At 37.8% G+C, this 14,717-nt stretch overlaps 1 protein-coding gene across 1 annotated transcript in view; it reads left to right on the top strand.

The window, feature by feature from the left end:
• GBE1 (1,4-alpha-glucan branching enzyme 1) overlaps positions 1-14,717 on the top strand; it is a 172,453-nt gene that overhangs the window by 19,336 nt on the left and 138,400 nt on the right. The gene's annotated exons all lie outside the window — the stretch shown is intronic.

Below are 14,717 nucleotides of genomic sequence, written 5' to 3'. Positions count from 1 at the left end.
GAATGAGCTTCTCTTGCACCTGTGACTCCATGTGGGACATGAAACTTAACTGCACCAACTGTGTGATATTTTGGGTTTGGGAAAGAGGCCATGGTTCTGGCCTGCGTTTACATGTCTGACCTGTATTAAAGGACTGGTAGTGAGAAGGGCCTTTCTGCAAGAGTCTCTTGTCTGGTCTGTTGCTGAAGGCTTTTTGTCATAACCAAATGAAAGTGTATTGTGTAACATAACGCATTGGGATGGCACACGAGGGCTTCCTGAACAAAGGTATCTGTAAACTTTGTCAAACAGTGCACCTGCTGATGGTCTGTGGCTTAATGTTTAAAAGAAATATAGTAGTTCATTTAGCGTGCACATTCTTAAAGGCACTAAATGCTCAGCTCAGAAAAATGTGAGAATAATTAAGAACTTTTCTTAGAGTAAACGAATGATGGACTATAAGAATCTAGGCTTCCTTCAAGAGATCTTAAAATGAGGGAGATACATACTTATAGCCCTTTGCTGCGTAAGAGACTAATTTGTGGGCATTAGACTAATTCTAGCCGTCACACTGCAGTGAGTCAAACTGTCTGGTTCCCTCCCTGGTGATGTAGAGGTATGCTGATTTGTCTTAAGGGAGGCCTGCAAAGGAAGAAAGACATGTTAAACAAAACTGCACCAAATAGTAATGGGTACCTCTTCAAAAGCCACAAAGAACATTGTGGCTGTATTGAAAACTTAGCATTAAGTTCTTTTATGACCTGGAGACTGGTGTCCTTTGTAAAGCACTTCCCCCGACCCCCCCTGTTGATTTATTCAGGATTTTTAAGTTCAGCCTTGTAGAATTAGGGCTGATGCACTTGACTTGAAGTTACCAAAAGCTGACTGAAATGTAGGGTAAGGTCCTAGGTTTTGTAAAACTCGTGTATCAACACAATTTTACCTCAGGAATCCCACTGCTGGTATAAATGAGAAGTTGGTGGTAGCAGTTGCAGGAGGATTGCCAGTCAGTAGCAGGAAGGTACATAAGGTAGGATAACATGTATCCTGTGGTGGCTTCACATTCCTGCTGATTTTGGTGAGATGGAAAACAAGGAGTCCCTTTCCTGTAGTGATAAAACACTGTTGAACAGCAGTTCTGTGCTTCAGTTCAGGAAGCAGTCGTGGTAGCATTACCTTTCCTGAAGGTTGGCCCCCTCTGTTGCAGAATGCTCAGGGATAAGGATTGACTCTTGTTCTAGTTAGTTATCCAGGAAGAAAGACTCAAAAATTGCACCAGTAATATTTGATTTAAAAAGGTTAAGAAAGAAGGAAAAAATCTGTAGTATTGGATAATATCCAGTATGAATACAATCTTGCATCCATAATCCCCCACCCAAAGTGTTTTGTACTTCGGTGCTGAAAACTCTGGAATTTCTTGTCAAATGTTAAATTGGTTTACATTTCCAGAATGCTTTGAAACAATACCTAATATATATAAGTAAACTTTGTGTGTGTGTATATGCACACATATGTATAGTGTGTACTATGCAATTACATAACTTATATATAAGGAATTAAAATAGAAATAACTAGGTTTATGAATTCCTTGTGAATATGTGATTACTATAATTGTAGTAACATTTTGCAGGTAATATTGATGTAAAAGTTCACCTTACACATGCCAGTAACTACTTTAACTGATTTTAAATTATATGGCAAAAACTTATATGCTGATAAGGTATTTGAGGAAAAATTGCCTAATACAACAATAGCAAAACTTGTTTTAAGGTGGCAGCTGGGCTGTTTTGTCCATATTTTTGTCTGGTTTAGCACTGTGAAATTCCTTTATCTGTGTGCATAGGTACACATGCAAAGAAAATTAATGCAAGCTTAGAGGAGGGGTGTGTGTGATTGCCAGTAACCTAAGATATATTAGAATGCTTTGGCATTTGCAGTGCTTGGAGTATTTCTGTCATTACCTGCATTGTTTTTTTATGTATCTTGCCATGTTCTTTGTTCTTCTTAAGCAGAACTGGCTAGCTTCAGTAGGTGTAAAGTACTAAATATTCACTGAACAATTCTGGTTGGGGGGGACCCCTGAATTGTGTCCCAGCCTCCTGCTCAGCACCAGGTCAGTGCTGAATTGGGACTGGATTGTTCAGGATTTTGTTCTCTTGGGTCTCAAACCTACAGGGATAGAGATTCTGCACCCTCTATGGGGCCCTGGTCCTAAGGGAAATTTTTTTCTTCTATCTAGTTGGTACCCCGTCTGTCAATTCTTGCGTATGTTTTACACTAAAATCTTTCATCTTGTACCAATTCAGAAAACAATTGAAAAAAGCTTTTAACTGGCAGTGCGCAAACTGTGCGTGTTAGGAGGCAAAGAATAGGAGATTACACCTATAGATGCTAATGTATGTGTAGCCTTGTAGAAGCTGAATGTGAGTTCAGGCTCTCCAGGAGAAGAAGAAAAGGTTTAAGTGTGGAATTTGGGGGGGTTATATACAGTTTACAGACTATAGATTTATTTATGGAATGATAAATACCCAAGCTACTCTGATGTAATGAATACGTTGTGACAAAAAATTACACACATTAATTCTTTGCATACCTAACAATATTTTTTCTGCCATGATGCCTCAGAAATCTTTACCAGCTTTATTCTTGATGCATAGCTCAAATGAAGAGGTTAATTTCCTGACAAACTATGAATAACTAAAGTTGTTGGCTCATGGTTTTCCTCCTTTGTTATTCCCTTGTGCTGGTGTGTATCAAGTTGACCTCAAATAAGGAGGCTGTGCTGACTGAAGCTTTGGGACTAACATGGTGTCCTGCTTGGCTTCAGTTTGTAAGCTTTACTTTGGCAGCTCTCCAGGCTGAGAATTGGAGCTAGTAGTGTTTTTCTAGGCTTAGTTCCAATAAGAGATACTACTTTTATGTTGTGTTGTATGTGTTTTCAGGTGGGAGAGGGGAGAATGAAGGGATGTTGTATGTGTATACAGCTAATGTAAACACCCAGATTTGTAGATAATCATATACACATTTATATCTTTTCAGTTAGAAGTATAGTGCACTGCTTTTTCTATTTTGTACTTTAAAGATAGACAGGTATTATTTTAAAATACAACTTTTCAAGCAGGTCAGCCAGTGTAAATTGTCTAAATCCCTCTATGAAGAGGCAAAAACATACTAAATCATAAGAATGTCATAGTGGGGGTGGAAAATAACTAAAAAGGGAAATCCTAGCCAACATATAGTCCATTACTGTATTGCTCAGCCTTTTTGCTGTTTACCCGTCTGAAGTGAATGCTTAGTAATATTAACTTTCCATACAAAAGGTTCTGTGTAAATAAAGCTTATGTCAAAATTTGATATGAAAGACTTCTCTAACTTCAGTAGTTTTAGAAGGTGCATAGAGTCTTAAGCAGACAAGATAATCTGAAATTGTAAAAAGGAGTTTTCTCCACCCAGTAGATAGCTTGTTCATCTTGTATTTCCTAACTCCTAGTATTAGACAAATGTTAATATTCCATGATGTCTGAAGTTTTCCCAGTAGTACTTTCTAAGAGTAAGTAAACAAGAGAGGGGAGAGTAATAACTATACTGCATTACTATGCAAGACTCAGGTCACCTACCGTAAATGACTCAAGACTTAGCAAGACAGTGAAGTTTACATCAGTTTTAAATATCTGAAGTGATGAGGTAACTTGGGATACACAGAAAGCCACTTGCAACAATTCAGGGGGTGGGGGAGAAGGAGGAAGCAAAAACCCACAAACTTAGAAAGCCTTGTATTGCCAGGGTTAGTCATCCTGATGTGCTGCACACCCAAGTGCAAAGTAGCTCAGTGGTGTTCCTCCTGCCATGCCCAAATCCCTCCAGAACTTATTTTCCAGTCACTGGAGGTAATGTTTTCTTCCCTAAAACTGTATTTCTACTTTTCTTCATTGGTGTTAGAGGGAACCCAGCTAGCAGACCAGGTGTGCTTGGTGAGTTGAATGTGTGGTCTGTATGAATAGCCCCATACAGCTACTGAGCCTAAATAGAAAACACTCCTAGATCAAACCAATGAAGACTGATCAAAACTGGCACAGTAGTCAGCAACAAAAGCAAAATTATACCTTCCTTCCCATCCCGTGTTTAATACTTGTTTTTCTATCTATTTTTATATGTAAAAATCTCACACATGCTTTTCTTTCCTGGAGTACTGTGAAGTTTTCTTTGTCACAATAAAATACAGAGGTAATCTAAAAGTGGGTGACAAATACTTAGAGACCAGGGAGAAATGTGCATTGGGAGTATATTTGTGTACATGAGAAAGGGAAAACAACACCTTTTTTTAGGTGGTGTATGAATAGATGTGCATCCTAAAATGGAGGTTGAACTAATAGGATTTAAAGAGTTACTTAATTAGGTGGAATACTGTATGTTTATGGTCACACTAGATGAGAGGAAACCTTACAGGGAGCAAGGTTTGGTGCAGTAGTAAAGAAGCCAGGTGTTGCTGTGGGTACCTTTCCTCTAGCCGTCTTTTTGACAGCCTCTTAAGATGGCTATCCATTTAAATATGTTTAAAGTTTGACAAGGAAACAGCCCTGTAGTAAGGGGATTTTTGTTTGTTTGATGGTTATCAGAGGATGAGAAGATTTTTATTTAACTTTCTAATGTAACTTTCAAATAATGAACTGCTTGTCTATACAAGCCATTGATCTGATCCATTAAATCAAGACTTTGTTTTTAATTTCTGGAACATATTTTAAAAGGAGGTGAAGTAAAACTTATGGAAATAAACAATGAAGTTGGAGCTAGAGCAGCTGCGCAGTTTTCTGTTAGGAAATTCAAATAACAATTTTTACTACATAATGTGCCTGCTAAAGTGGGTTGGGTGGCTAAGGTAGTGAGGAATATCTGGTGTTCTATTTTAAATAATCAGAAGTGACTTCTGACTTAAAAGCTTTTTCCTGTTTGGTAGACAACTAGAACTTTTGATTCTTAACTTCTTGGGTGTTTATTTAGAAAGATAAGTCTTTCTTAGCATTGTGTTGAGCTTCATTTATGCTGGTTAATGTTACTTGCAGCATTACTAAGAATGTAGAAGCCAAACTGATGCAGCAGACTTTAAATCCAAATTTGAAAAGAAACAGATGGCTGCTCGTGTTTACTGCTGTGGCAAGCTAATACCCCCCCCCAACATTCAAAATAGCTTTATTTAAACAACTAAAATTAAATTAAATAGTTACTGAAGTCCAGACTATCTTGTCACTATGTGCAGAGCTTTTACAACCCACAGGAGGTGCGTGGGCTGGTTCTTGCCACACAAATAATTGCTTTAGAAATGGTACTGACTGACACTTCCAGGTTACTGAAGACTTTCAAGAGGTGATAACACTTGCCCACCAAAAGGCATGTTATAAATTCTTTTTAAGAAATTCTGTGGTTTTTTTGCTGAAGCCTCTTGTGTAGCTACTGCTTTTAGTTTGTTTTGATTCCAACGTTGTACTAGTGCTGTGGGAATCACTGACTCTTCCCCCAACTAGACCTTGATATCTATTAATATGAAGATAGTCTGTTAGAAATAGTTGGCAGTGGAATCAAATGGGGATTGATATGCTGTTATTTACAGCTTCATTAAAAATAATTCTGGTAAATAAAACATTTGAGTGAGTTGTTTCCAGATTAAGGTGTGTTTAAGCGTATGTTAATATGATGAGTAGAAACCGTTTTGGAAGGTTCCACTAATAAATACATGCTTCTAAGAGGAAAAATAAACTGCTTTTAATATGGGGGGAAAAAATCTACCCTACAGTTTCCAGCTAAATAGTACTGCATAACAAGAAGAATTTGTGTACTTAAAGTAAAAATGCATTAGTAAACCAGATGAATTTTTGACTGTATTGTGTCCCTATTGCAAACAAATGAATAATTATTATTGTTCCTGTAGCTTACCTGAGAATGTGATTAATGTTCAGTATTACATATTCTAGTGTGTTTTGGCAATATGAAAACCTGAATGTTTAAGAACACAATTTCAAATTAAAGTAATAAATCAGAGTTACTGAAGTAAGGCTTGCAGTATGCCACACTCCTCAATGGGCATTGAGAGTGTGGTATTTTGTCCCACATACTTTTGGCAGCAAAAGCCTCTTTATCAGCTACTGTCTTTCCAGTCACGCTTGTGTTCATGTCTTTGCTACATGCTCTGCTGATTACCTTGGAAAAGGGCAATGCTGTAACTGTTCAACTGACCTTTCAGTTTATTTTCTCCTGTGTAATATGAAACATGAGCTAACACAGTCTTAGTCTACTGATTCTGAGAGAAAAATCTGTCTCTCTACACTTGTGCAGCTTTCTGCTCAAATATGATGGAGTTTCTCTGTAGTTATGTTAATTCAAAAAGAACTCCAACTTGCTTCAGATATCATCACAACAGAGAAGCAAATTATGGTAGCTAAAACAGGGGTTTTAGTGTACAGTTCATGCATAATTAAGACTACTTAGCAGAGGGATAGTGAGACTGACTATTAAATGAAGAAATCTCATACCTAAAGTGTTTATCTGATAAATGTTCAAATGTGTAAAACAAAATAAATGAAGTATGCTACTGGTAAATTTGTTTCCTTACATACAAAGAAAAAACATACAGAACTCCCATTATTTTGTAATTACTGTTTTATTTAGACTGTTCCCTCATGACAGGGAAGTTGTCTTGAGTGCTTTGGCAGATACAGAATATACATAGCTGTGCTGTTCTGGGAAGTTGTAACACAGCTTAGTGTCATAAGGTTTTTGGGGGTGGCTGTGGTTTTTTGGAGGTGTCTTTTAGTTTAAAAAAAGTATATACATTTTTATCTCAATAGAGGGTAAAAGATAAAATAGCTTTCTTGTAGCAAGTGTTAATACGTATGTATACACTTCTCTTGCTTGAATTGATGTCTCTTAAGTAGTTTGCTAGGCTTCTGATGGAAATAAATTGCCTCTTGCTCCTTCTAAACACTAGTAATTTGTTACACTTGTCCTGTGAGGTGCATCCATGTGTTTCTAATAAACTCAAAGGGGTGATAGATGAACAAACATATGTGGATGTGGGTAAGAGAGCCTCTAAATATTGTGGGGAAGGGTGCTCTTAGAAGTGAGATTGGTTTAGATAAGTCAGTGGAGCAATTATTACTAAATGATTTCATTAAGTTTGCATTTGATACATCTTGTAATCACTCCTGCATTTGGTTCTGAACTGAGCACTGTGTATGTTCATTATGAAGCTGATGGCAAAAACATTACAGCTGTCAAATGCTGCTGAAGCCACTAAGTTATCCTAATGTTTAAAGCACAGAAGAGGCTTGCTTCTAGTCCCCTGTATTGTACAGAAAGCACAGTGCCAGAACTTAAGTCAGCAAATAATCTTCTTGTTAAAATACTACTGAAAGGTATTTATCTTTATTAGACTTCATACCTTATAGGTCTTTACATCTCTGTTAGAAATAGCAACTGCTGGTAGGATGTCAAGAAAAACTCTGTAGTTTCCCTCTGTTTTCTGCCAGTTTTTAAGTTTTGTTGTGCTCCTACATACTAGACTGTATGTTGTTGTTAGGGCTTGACTTGCATGTCACTGGACTTCAAATTATTTTGAAACAATTGATGCTGAATCAGTCACTTGTCTTGTATGAATAACTTTCAACAGAGCAAGTGATTACTTGTTAATTATCCCAACCAAATATTTCTTAAATTTTAAGACACTGCATTTATTTTGAGACACAAAGCTGTGTTACCTCTCCATACTGAAATCATGGAACATCCAAAGAGTTGGGAGTTTACATCTGTTTGCTCACCATGGAAACTGCCCAGAAATTGTAACTACTGAAGTAAGGTGTTGTGGGTACTATTGCATTTCTTTTTTTAAACTGCTTCCATTTCCAGTGTAGCTTCCAATATTACAGATTTATTCTAGTTGGAGAGAAGTCTTAAGGACACTCAAATTAATGCATTGGCTTGAAGGAGCTTTTTGGATGTAGCTATTGAAAAGCCACTATGTTCATGGGATTCAGCAATAGCAGACACTACTGAATCTCTTGCCTTGCCTCCGTTCATTTGGGTGAATTTTAAAGAAATCTCCTGGGGAGACCAGAAAAGCACAGAGCTGAGCTGTCCTGTCTGTTGGAAAGGAAGAAATGAAAAATTGCATGTTGGCATTCATTATCTGCAGAGTAGAGAAAAATTGGAAAAGTTGCTTTTGAAATTTTTGCCTTCCTTGCTCGCTCTTATGAGTTCTCTGCTGGGTGGTCTTTTTAGTAACTAGTAATAAAGGACTTCTTTGGTAGGAATCGTAACAGAAATGGTTTAACTGTGTAAGTTCCTTATTGGAATAACTGTGTCCCCAAATTATTTGGATAACAGTTAATTTTATTATACCTGAAAGGAACTTAATATCATTGGACAACCTAGAGAATCCTTAATTTTCAGCTGAAAATGTGTGTTAAATTGCCTCTGACTTGGGAGAGAGGCAAACTACTTGTGTAGTGAGTAATTTTAATAGAGCAGCTAGAACCTCTGGGGAATTCAGATTTAGCCTCACACAGACTTCTTAAGATCATAATTTCAGAAATATGTAACACCTTTACTTTTAACCTGCAGAAAAGCAAAATTAAATGATTGTCTCTTTCTGGATCTCTGTAAACATCAGCCATTGCTATCCTGTACTTCTAGAGCATATCTGTCAGAATTCTTCTAACACTTCAAAGGTTACATGTGTTCAGGTGTTGCTTAATCTATTAAAATGTATATTAAAATGATTACCTGAATGGGACAGGACTTGTCTATGCAGAAAGTGCAAGTCAGTCATCTAAAACTATAAAGTTCGTATAAGTTAACAGTAAATCTGCTGTTCTGAAGTAGTCGTACCTACCTGAGATTTACTGTGCCTTTACTTACTATTTTCCGTAAGTGTGATTAGTTTGTGTTATACTCTGAAGAGTCAAATGAAAGTGAGTAAAGGGAGGTGGAGAAAAGAATGAAATAAAATCCAAGGCTTCTGTTTTGATACACTTTGACTAGTGATGAATGAAGTTGAAGAAGCAACTGCAAACAGGAATTTGCTTCTGCTGCATAGTTTTAGTTCAACATGGTCTGATGCATTTGATTCTTGGACTGCAGAATTTTGTTTTAGGGAGAACGTGATCCATCCTACTCCTATCTTCCTTCAATCCATCCCCTTATAAGCAGCTGAATGAGGACAGTTTGAGGGAATAACTACAGAGTAAAGGACAAAATGAGAATCAGGGACTCGCTAATCTGAGCAGGGACTCTGTACTGGCTTTGGCAGTGAAGGTGTTTGTAACTGCATGTTCAAAGTGATAGCAGCAATATTAGAAAAGGTAATTTGTGAACAGCCCCATGCTCTTTATTTTGAAATATTCAGAGGTGTTGCATCTACGTTTTCAACTTCTGTTTTCATCTTTTCATTTCCTCTTTTCTTCTTTGAAGTGGTAGGGGTCACAACAGGAGTAGAAATGGGCATTATTAGTGATGATTGTTTCAGGATTGTCCAGTTTCATATTCCCACATGTTCCTCCTTTCACTACCTTGAAAGAAATTAATTCTACTCTGGCTTTCCAGGAAAACTCAGTGACAGTACAGCACAGTGTTTATTAGAGACTTTATAGCTGTGCTTCATGAGGTGGCAATTACCACTTCTGTGATTTGCTAATGGTGGTTAAAGATACCTGTTTCACAGTGGACTGCAGTGTGGAGATCAAAAAGCTAGTGCCCCTGATCCAGTGAGCCTGGACCATGTGGCTCTGTATAGATGTATCGGATCGAATTTGGAGGCAGGAATGCCTATTTTATAGGCAAGCTCTATGGAATGCTACAGCATGTTGCTTGTTGAATTTGACTAGTTACCCTGAGGGTTGTGGCAGACCACAGGGAGTCTGTTTTTATAACATAGTTCTCTGAGCAAATTTTACTGCTGCAGATGAACGTTTTTGACTAGATGCATAGTTGTAAGAGCTGCTTAAGTACAGAAGTTTGACCTAAGTGTTAACATCACATCTTCAGATTCAAACAGTTCCTCTTCTTCCACAGCTATCAAGGCTTTTTAAAGAAGTGGGTGCTGTTTACATGTTCAATGTAGGCACTTAGATCACACCCATCACTGCTAGTTGATGACAGCATTGCAAGATTTTGGACATCATTCTCTAAAGAATGGTCTGCCTGTGATATCAGGAGGAGAAATGCAGCTCCTGAGCCTTTCTTGGTGTATATAATTCAACACCAGCTGTTAATCCTTTCTCATGTTCCTGCAGTAGACTATCAGAACTAAAATTGGCAATTTTCAGTTCCTTGTTTGCCAAATTTCAAAGTGCATTTATTTGAATACTACATTATTGTAGAAAAATAAACCTTTAAAAATTGTGACAGTTTACTCTTCATCCTATAGAGAAGTAATCTGTAAATAGTATTATGTTGGTGAAAGTGTGGTGCATCTACACTGACTTGGATTTTTTTGTTACAGTTTTTTGACCCTTTTAGGGATCTTAAGATAGAGTGGATCTGTATCAAAACAGGGAATGTTTTGATGGTCTGTCCACATCGGTAGGTGAATGAGTTTCACACTGCCCGACTCTTTTCCCCACCACTGGCCCCAGTCTTCCTGTACTGTCAGTGAGCTTCATGTGAAGTCAGTGAGTCAGTGCTTCAACTCTGAATGCAGCATGATATCTCAATATCGTTCCAGAGATGTGATGGTTTGTATTCTTGTTTACAAGATGTACGAATGCTTTAAAATCAAAACCCCAAACTAAAAATGCCCAGAGAAATCAGCGGAGCCCTGTTCTTTACCCTATAGTACTATGACAGGAAAGCTGAAGGAGAAGTTCACGTCAGTGTAATTTTGGAGCAGAGGGTGATGGTATGTTAACCCTCAAACAGAGCTGCTGTGTGGGGATGTTAAGAAGATCCTATGATTTCAGCAAAGTGCTGTAGCAGTTTTCCAGTCGTAGTAATGTGTGGGGGGACCCAAGGCAGTTTTGAAAATGGAGTTCAGAAATCTCAGTAACTTTATGAATAGCATTGTTCATGATATGTCAGTGATGGTACAGGACAGGATTTGATGGCCTCTTTGCTTTCCTATTCCCTGTTTTACTGTAATGCTGATACAGCTTCTTCTGTGGCAGGGAAGAGTGGAAGGTTGAAAATAAGAGGCAGCATTCCCCTAAGAGGCTTCAGGATTAAGCTGATAAATAGGATAAGTGGTATCTCAAAATCTAAACCAGTTTTTCTTAAGGTTTATTGTTTAAAGGAGGAGGAAGGGGGAGAACAAACCATTTTTCCCTTTCTGCTTTTGATATTTTAGTTTTTCCAACACCTATATTGGAAGAAATGTAACAGACTTAAGTAGCTGAGAGTTTTCTTTTTTTTTGGACTATAGCTTTATTTTTAAATACAAACATTTACAGTAATGTCACTGTTATTGGAAAATGGGAGGATTTGGCTACAGAGTACCTTACTGGGCATTTTCTTTCATATCCTTTTCCCTTTGGTATCTGCAGACTTGGGCTTTCCATATGGATGCCAGATACCATTATCAAAGTCTCTCCTGTTTGCTTTCATGTTTTGAAGAAATTAGCATTAATACTGGGCCAGTATTGTAAAAATAAATTATGACACAAAAGCTGGTGTGGACAAAAAGAATCTAAAAGATAATAGTTACTAAAATCAGCATCATAAGCAGAAGAGGGACTAAAATGATTAATTTCAGTGTTGACACCACAGGTCTTAAAATAAGCGGATTGACTTCTATAAACTGCAATAACTACAACTTTATAAAAAGGTATGAGAATGGGCATAAAAATGTCTTGAAGTTTTGCAGCCATCTTGGAGTTCAGCACCAGACTGGTTAAATGAGGGTATGCTGCTAAGGCCTTCTTGGTTATACTAGTTTTAGATTACTGTGATGCCTAAGAAACTAAAGCTTATCTAGTTAAATCTAAAAGTTTAAAATATAAGAATACCTTTTTGTCATTTTACAAGGTGACCAGGAAGGAATTAGTACCTGTGGTTGCGTGGAAGAATAAAGACCTGAAGGCTTTATGTGGAGCCCTAGTTCAGTATTCTGACTTACCATCAGACTTCTTCAATAGTCTGCCAAGTCTTATTTCACTAAGGCAGTCAACTTTGGGGAGGAAGGAGAGGCTTAACTTTTTTATTCTTACGCTCCATATTGAAGCTACTAATTTTAACATATGGCTGAGACTTTTAATGGGATCAATAGCTGAATGAAGTTGGTGGTGATAGGAACTGCAGCATCAGGAGGAGTTTGTACATCATGGTTACCAAATAAATAGAACATTATTTCTTTGCAAAGCTATATAGTTCTTATCCATTGAACTGAAATATTTCAGACAGATCTCTTTCTCTGATATTTTTCTCTGATAACTGTATACTTCTACTGTATAAGTTTTAGATCTCTAGGTATCTGTAAGACAAAATACTGAGGGTGTTTTAGTGATAGAAGTGTGAGGAATAAGTGCTCACCTGCAATGTAAACCCTTGAAGTGGCTACCGAGTTAATATTGTCTTTACTCCTTCACTATGAAGGTTATTTTATTGGCAAGATACTTGCTTTCTGGATAGCCATTATACTAATTCATGTTTGATGTTTTAATCCCGCTTCTGTGGAAAGTCAGCCAATTCCTACACTTCTATTGTAAGGCTTTAAACAAAGCTGTATATAAAGCATGGGATTTAAAGCAATGCTGTGTTACAAATTATGAATGTAACAATAGGAAAAGACTGTTGTGACCCTGTTTCAAATGATATTTACTATACCAGTATTTCACAGTGAAATAGTGGTAGAGGAGGGGAAAAAATGCTGGTGTAAAAGTACTATTCTGTTACCAAATGTCTTGTTTCAAGCTGGGCGTATGTGTGCTTGGGGAAATGCTGACTGAAGTCTTTCTTTCCAGTAAGTCTGAAGAAAACACCTAATTTTGGTATTTTAGTTTTAAAACCCATTGGTCTGTTAACAGAGGTGAGATGAATGGATATGGGACTTGAATTGGAAAGTTTGCTTTTTCATAAGAACTCCGGGAGCAAGGAATACACCAAAAGCAGCCCCCTTCTGCCATCTGCACTTGTCAGATGTGTGTTGTTGTACCTGGCCATAGTAAGGGACTTAATGTACAACTCTTTCCGGTTACTTCAGACCCTCTGTACCTGAAGTTCTGTGGATCCTGTTGTTGCTCTTTTTAGTTTTTTGTCCCAAAGGTAATGGTTGTACTTATCAAGGCATACCTGGGTACAGTTTTTACCTTGTAATCCTCTTCAGTGTCAACTTTAATGCAGGGAAGTAGAAAAATCTTAAAATACTTCGCGGTCACTCATTAATCTGTGAAGACTTGAAAAGTATGAAGGCAGAAGTCAGCCTTTTGTCCTGACTTGTAGCTCTGGATGCTGTTGTTGACTCTGTTCACATGTCCAGAATTTTGTAAGATTCTCATGTTTGAAATGTGTCCCATGTGTCCAGAGTCTGTCTGACTATATATGTCATATGAGTATATATGCATAACTGAACATGACATAACTTTTAGTGTTAAGAGGGGGTCACGAAATGCAGTCTTACCAATCCAATGTCTCTCTCTCCTCTTTTAACACTTGTATGCTATTAGTGAACAATATAAATCTTTGGAATTGGTTGAACAAAAAATGTTTTCCTGTCATTTTCTGTGTGTAATCCCGGGGTTCCAGTTTGGAAGATAACAAAATGTTTAACAAGCTTCAGTAATGTAGAAATGAAAGACAAAATTTCTGTGAAAGCAAAACCTTACGTTTCCTAAGTCTGGATCATGAGCATGTACTTAACTCAATCCTTTCCTTTAAAGCAGCAACAGGATACAGAACTATGCTTCTGCTGTTTCTGCTTCTCACCCTACCCCACCAGCGAGGAGGCTGGGGATGCACAAGGAGTTGGGAGGGGACACAGCCGGGACAGCTGACCCCAACTGACCAAAGGGATATCCCATACCCTATGATGTCATGCTCAGCATATAAAGCTGGGGGAAGAAGGAGGAAGGGGGGGACATTTGGAGTGATGGCATTTGTCTTCCCAAGTAACTGTTACACGTGATGGAGCCCTGCTTTCCTGGAGATGGCTGAACACCTGCCTGCCGATGGGCAGCGGTGAATGAATTCCTTGGTTTGCTTTGCTTGTGCGCGCAGCTTTTGCTTTACCTATTAAACTGTCTTTATCTCAACCCACGAGTTTTCTCACTTTTACTCTTCTGATTCTCTCCCCCATCCCACTGCGGCGGGGAGTAAGTGAGTGGCTGTGTGGTGCTTAGCTGCCGGCTGGGGTTAAACCATGACAAGTGCTGTTTTGCTTCTTCACTGTTTCTGTTTCCTTTTTCAAAATACAGTAAGTGTAATGAGGCAGACAAGATGTTCTTGCTGGGATTCTTGTTAGTTTTTTATACATTTCAGAAGACTCCTTTCCATTTATGGAGAACACAAACACATTTCTAATTTACATTGGGGATGTCTTATTTAAAAGAAACAAAAAAACTGTACAGGTAATATTAATTAAATGCTCAACTGAAGCTTTTAGCTGTGCTTCACATAATAGCTCACATTTTAGGAGTCAAAGTTGACCCTCTTGTTTATAGTGTACACCTGATGTGTGTGTGTTTCTTGAATTGATGGGAACTTCTTTGAGAAAACATAGCAAAATATGTCAAAAACCTCCAAGCTGTTACTAGCAAATTTTT

The sequence above is a fragment of the Gymnogyps californianus genome, chromosome 1 (genome assembly GCF_018139145.2).
Source record: "Gymnogyps californianus isolate 813 chromosome 1, ASM1813914v2, whole genome shotgun sequence".
Classification (NCBI taxonomy): Eukaryota; Metazoa; Chordata; class Aves; order Accipitriformes; family Cathartidae; genus Gymnogyps; species Gymnogyps californianus.
Note: the sequence above shows the minus strand (reverse complement) of the source record. Positions and strands in the feature narration are given on the sequence as shown.